Source organism: Bison bison, unplaced genomic scaffold (genome assembly GCF_000754665.1).
Source record: "Bison bison bison isolate TAMUID 2011002044 unplaced genomic scaffold, Bison_UMD1.0 scf7180017864037, whole genome shotgun sequence".
Lineage (NCBI taxonomy): Eukaryota > Metazoa > Chordata > Mammalia > Artiodactyla > Bovidae > Bison > Bison bison.
In genome coordinates this window covers 3514962-3520802 of record NW_011494609.1, presented here as the reverse complement: position 1 = coordinate 3520802, position 5841 = coordinate 3514962, and positions in this window count along the sequence as shown.

Genomic DNA, 5841 nt, shown 5'->3' with positions numbered 1-5841 from the left:
ATGCCAAAGAATTGCACAATTGCACTCATTCTCACATGCTAGCAAGATAATGCTCAAAATTCTCCAAGCCAGGCTTCACCAGTATGTGAACCAAGAATATCTAGATGTTCAAGTTGGATTTAGAAAGGGCAGAGGAAGATATCAAATTGCCAACACCTATTGGATCATCGCAAAACCAAGTGAATTCCAGGAAAACATCTGCTTCTGCTTTATTGACTACTCCAAAGTCTTTGACTGTGTGGATCACAACAAAATGCAGAAAGTTCTTCAAGAGATGGGAATACCAGACCACCTGACCTGCCTCCTGAGAAATCTGTATGCAGGGCAAGGAGCAACAGTTAGAAACGGACATGAAACAACAGACTGGATCCATATCAGGGAAGAAGTACATCAAGGCTGTATATTGTCATCCTGCTTATTTAACTTATATGAAGAGTACATCATGTGAAATGCTGGGTTAGATGAAGCACGAGCTGGAATCAAGATTGTAAGGAGAAATATCAGTAACCTCAGATATGCAGACGACACCACCCTTATGGCAGACAGCAAAGAACTAAAGAGCCTCTTGATGAAAGTGAAAGAGGAGAGTGAAAAAGTTGGCTTAAGCTCAACATTCAGAAAACAAAGATCATGGCATCTGGTCCCATCACTTCATGGCAAATAGATGGGGAAACAATGGAAACCATGACAGATTTTATTTTTTTGGCTCCAAAATCATTGCAGATGGTGACTGCAGCCATGAAATTAAAAGATATCTGCTCCTTGGAAGAAAAGCTATGACCAACCTAGACAGCATATTAAAAAGCAGGGACATTGCTTTGCCAACAAAGGTCCATCTAGTCAAAGCTTTGGTTTTTCTAGTAGTCATGTATGGATGTGAGAGTTGAACTATAAAGAAAGCTGAGCACCAAAGAATTGATGATTTTGAACTGTGGTGTTGGAGAAGATTCTTGAGAGTCCCTTGGACAGCAAGGAGATCCAACCAGTCAATCCTAAAGGAAATCAGTCCTGAGTATTCACTGGAAGGACTGATGCTGAAGCTGACACTCCAATACTTTGGCCACCTGATGCAAAGAACTGACTCATTTGAAAAGACCCTGATGCAGGGAATGATTGAGGAGGAGAAGGGGACAGCACAGGATGAGATGGTTGGATGGCATCACCGACTCAACGGACATGAGTTTGAGCAAGCCCTGGAGTTGGTGATGGACACGCTAGGGAGGCCTGGCATGCTGCAGTCCATGGGATCACAAAGAATCAGGCACGACTGAACGATTGAACTGAACTAAATTTATATACCATACTTCACCTGTTTGAAGTATGACTGAATGGTTTTTCATAGATTACAAGGTTAAGACACACCTCTGCTTAACCTCCTCAATTAGTTCACCATGGGTAATCATCCCACTCCTCTTACCTTCTCTTTATCTCTCAAACTGTCAATGTCTTTTTCTTAAACATTTTGTTTTATATTAGAGTATAGCCAATTAACAACCTTGTCGTAGTTTCAGATGGACAGCAACAGGACTTAGTCATACATATACATGTATTCATCCTTCGGCAGATCTTTGGTGTTCTTGCCTGCAGCCAGTCCCTTTTAATTCCATCTCTTAAATCCAGATAACACAGTAGGGTAACTTTTTAAGTAAAAATAAAGCACCACTATTTGTAATAGCCAAGACATAGAAGCAACCTGTGTCCATCAACAGAGGAATGGATAAAGATGTGGCATTACAATGGAATATCACTCAGCCATAAAAAAGAATGAAATAGTGTCATTTGCAGTAACAGGGATGGAATTAGAGATTATCATTCTAAGTGAATTAAGTCAGAAAGACAAAGACAAACATCATATGACATCACTTATTTGTGGAATCTAAAAAACAGATACAAATTAACTTATTTAAAAAACATAAACAGACTTGCAAATACAGAAAACAAACTTGTGGTTACCAAAGGGGAAGGGATAAATTAGGAGTTTGAGAACAGCAGATACAAATTACTATATATAAAATAGGTAAATAACAAGGATCTACTGTATAGCATAGGGAACTATACTCAATATCTTGTAATGACCTCTAATGGAAAAGAATCTGACGAATACATATCAGTTCAGTTAAGTTCAGTCACTCAGTCATGTCCAGCTCTTTGCTACCCCATGAACTGCAGCAGGCCAGGCCTCCCTGTCCATCACCAACTCCCAGAGTTTACCCAAACTCATGTCCACTGAGTCGGTAATGCCATCTAACCATCTCATCCTTTGTCGTCCCCTTCTCCTCCCACCTTCAATCTTTCCCAGCATCAGGGTCATTTCAAAAGAGTCAGCTCTTCGCATCAGGTGGCCAAAATATTGGAGCTTCAGCTTCAATATCAGTTCCTCCAATGAACACCCAGGACTTACTTCCTTTAGGATGGACTAGTTGGATCTCCCTGAAGTCCCAGGGACTCTCAACAGTCTTTTCCAACACCACAGTTCAAAAGCATCAATTCTTTGGTGCTCAGCTTTCTTTATAGTCCAACTCTCACATCCATACATGACTACTGGAAAATCCATAGCCCTGACTAGACAGGCCTTTGTTGACAAAGTAATGTCTCTCCTTTTTAATATGCTGTCTAGGTTGGTCATAACTTTCCTTACAAGGAGTAAGTGTCTTTTAATTTCATGGCTGCAGCCACCATCTGCAGTGATTTTGGAGCCCAAAAAGATAAAGTCAGCCACTGTTTCCATTGTTTCCCCATCTATTTGCCATGAAGTGATGGGACCAGATGTCATGATCTTAGTTTTCTGAATGTTAAGCTTTAAGCCAACTTTTTCACTCTCCTCTTTCACTTTCAGAAGAATACAGATACATGTATATATATGTGTACATATATATGTATGAAAGTGTTAGTCACTCAGTCATGACTGACTCTTTGCAACCCCAGGACTGTAGCCCAACAGGCTTCTCCATCTGTGGAATTCTCTAGGGAAGAATACTAGGGTGGGTAGCCATTTCTTTCTCCAGGGGAATCTTACTGACCCAGGGGTTGAACCTGGGTCTCCTGCTTTGCAGGCAGATTCTTTACTGTCTGAGCCACCAAGGAAGATCATATATGTATATACATAAATATATATATAATGTATACACATGTGTATATATATTTATGTATAAACTGAATAATTTTGCTGAACACCTAAAATTAACACGTTGTAAATAAAGCATACTTCAATTTAAGAAAGCTTTTAAAAGACTCTTCCTGACAGTCAGATGTCAGGTTTAAAACTTTTAAATAAATAAATAATGAAGACTTTATTGCACAAGGCCAACGTAGATCTCTCCTACAGAAGTCTCATTCCTTAAAAAACTGGAAATAGAACTGCCTTATGATCCAGCAATCCCACTGCTGGGCATACACACTGAGGAAACCAGAATTGAAAGAGACACGTGTACCCCAATGTTCATCGCAGCACTGTTTATAATAGCCAGGACATGGAAGCAACCTAGATGCCCATCAGCAGATGAATGCATAAGAAAGCTGTGGTACATATACACAATGGAGTATTACTCAGCCATTAAAAAGAATACATTTGAATCAGTTCTAATGAGGTGGATGAAACTGGAGCCTATTATACAGAGTGAAGTAAGCCAGAAAGAAAAACACCAATACAGTATACTAACGCATAGATATGGAATTTAGAAAGATGGTAACAATAACCCTGTATATGAGACAGCAAAAGAGACACTGATGTATAGAACAGTCTTTTGGACTCTGTGGGAGAGGGAGAGGGTGGGATGATTTGGGAGAATGGCATTGAAATACGTATAATATCATGTATGAAACGAGTCACCAGTCCAGGTTCGATGCACAATACTGGATGCTTGGGGCTGGTGCACTGGGACGACCCAGAGGGATGGTATAGGGAGGGACGAGGGAGGAGGGTTCAGGATGGGGAACACATGTATACCTGTGGCAGATTCATTTCGATATTTGGCAAAACCAATACAATATTGTAAAGTTTAAAAATAAAATAAAATTAAAAAATAAAAAAAGAAGAAGTCTCATCATGAATTCTATCAAATTGCTTCTGGAAGGCCATGACTCTTCCTTTAGCATAGTATCATCCTTCCCAGAAACAGCCATAGCTGTTTCCCACTTCCCTCAATCCATCCTTCTACCTAGTTATATCCCTCAGATAAACTTCCAGAGTTTATCTAGACAGAGAACCAGGTTCAAACTCCCTTGTGACATCACCCTCAGCTCTATCCCAACAAGCTGAGAAAATGCCAACTATTATTCAGTCACAGGCAAACAATTCAATCGAGAAGTGAGCACAGTGTTTCTGGTTAAAGGTCTAGCCTCCCAACAACCATGGCCAAAAACAAAACAAACAGAAAAAGAACCCCCAAACAATAATGGCCCAGATTTTCTTCAGCAAAGAAGAGACAGAGGGGAAGAAAATGGAGGAGAAATGGTAGAGGGTTTCAGAGCGCTGAAACCATAGGTTTCTGATGGCAGTGTCAGATGTGGGCTGGGGATGAGAGAAGGTCTCAAACCCCAGAAAGAGCTGTGGGGACTGCAGGAAGCACAGGAAGGCCATACCCCCATCCTCAGGGTATTTCAACTGGTGAAGAGTCAATAGCTCAATCACAAGCTTATGAGTTTTTGTTCAGGAAACACCTAGACTTTTCTTTCCAAAAAGCCAGTCTCTACTCAATGTTTTTACTTTTGAGTAATTATTGCAATAAAACAAAGCTGTACACATTTGCCCTTGATCCGTGTGTTCCCCATATTTTCTGTTTGTATATTCCCTGTGAGTTCTGCCCAGGCTACACAATGACACGTTTTCTCCACTCTACCTTGAAGCACTTGGTTTAAGAAATTTCAGCTTTCTGTTGTGCTTCATCAGCATACCTTAAACACTTCAGATCTTGAATAAATCTTCTTTCAACACTTAGATCAAGTGGCTGGATGACTCTTTGGAACCTCATGGACTGTGTAGCCTGGCAGTGTTCTCAGTCCATGGAATTCTCCAGGCAAGAATACTGGGGTGGGTTGCCATGCTCTTCTCCAGGGGATCTTCCCGACCCAGGGATAGAACCCAGGTCTCCGCATTGCAGGCTGATTTACTGAGAACACTCGGAGGCTATAGTCCATGAGGTTGCAAAGAGTGGACACGACTGAGTGACGAACACTTTCGCTTTCATATATGAACAGAGACACATATATAATTGACTCATTTTGCTATATATCTGAAACTAACACAACATTGTAACTCAACTATATGCATGCATGAGCGTGTGTGCTCAGTCATGTCCAGCTCTTTGCAACCCCATGGACTGTAGCCCACCAGATTCATCTGTCTATGGAATATTCCAGGCAAGAATACTTGAGTGGAATGCCACTTCCTCCTCCAGGGAATCTTCCCAACCCAGGGATCAAACATCTCCTGCACTGGCAGATGGATTCTCTACTACTAATACTACCTTGCAAGACTTCAAAAAAAAAAAAAAAAAGGCTTGGAAAAAATACATCAAGGTCTAACTTGACTCCATGTCTAAATACTTGGGTAACTCACTTTTGAAATTCGTATTGGTTTGGTCCCTTAGGCAAAGCAGAGACAAAATTTGCCTTCTTCTCCTCCATGTGAGGAGAATCCACTGTCTGCTCTGAGGCTCACCAGCCTCTGCACAAAGATACACCTTGGTCATAAAAAGCAATATTTGATTACACGTATCCTAAAAAATATCATTCAGCAATGAAATATTATAAAGGAACACGTGGTTTTCCAGGGGGCTGAAGGAATTCAATCACGCTTCAGTAGTAGATGCTGAAGCAAGTTGACAGAAAGCAGACCATCTG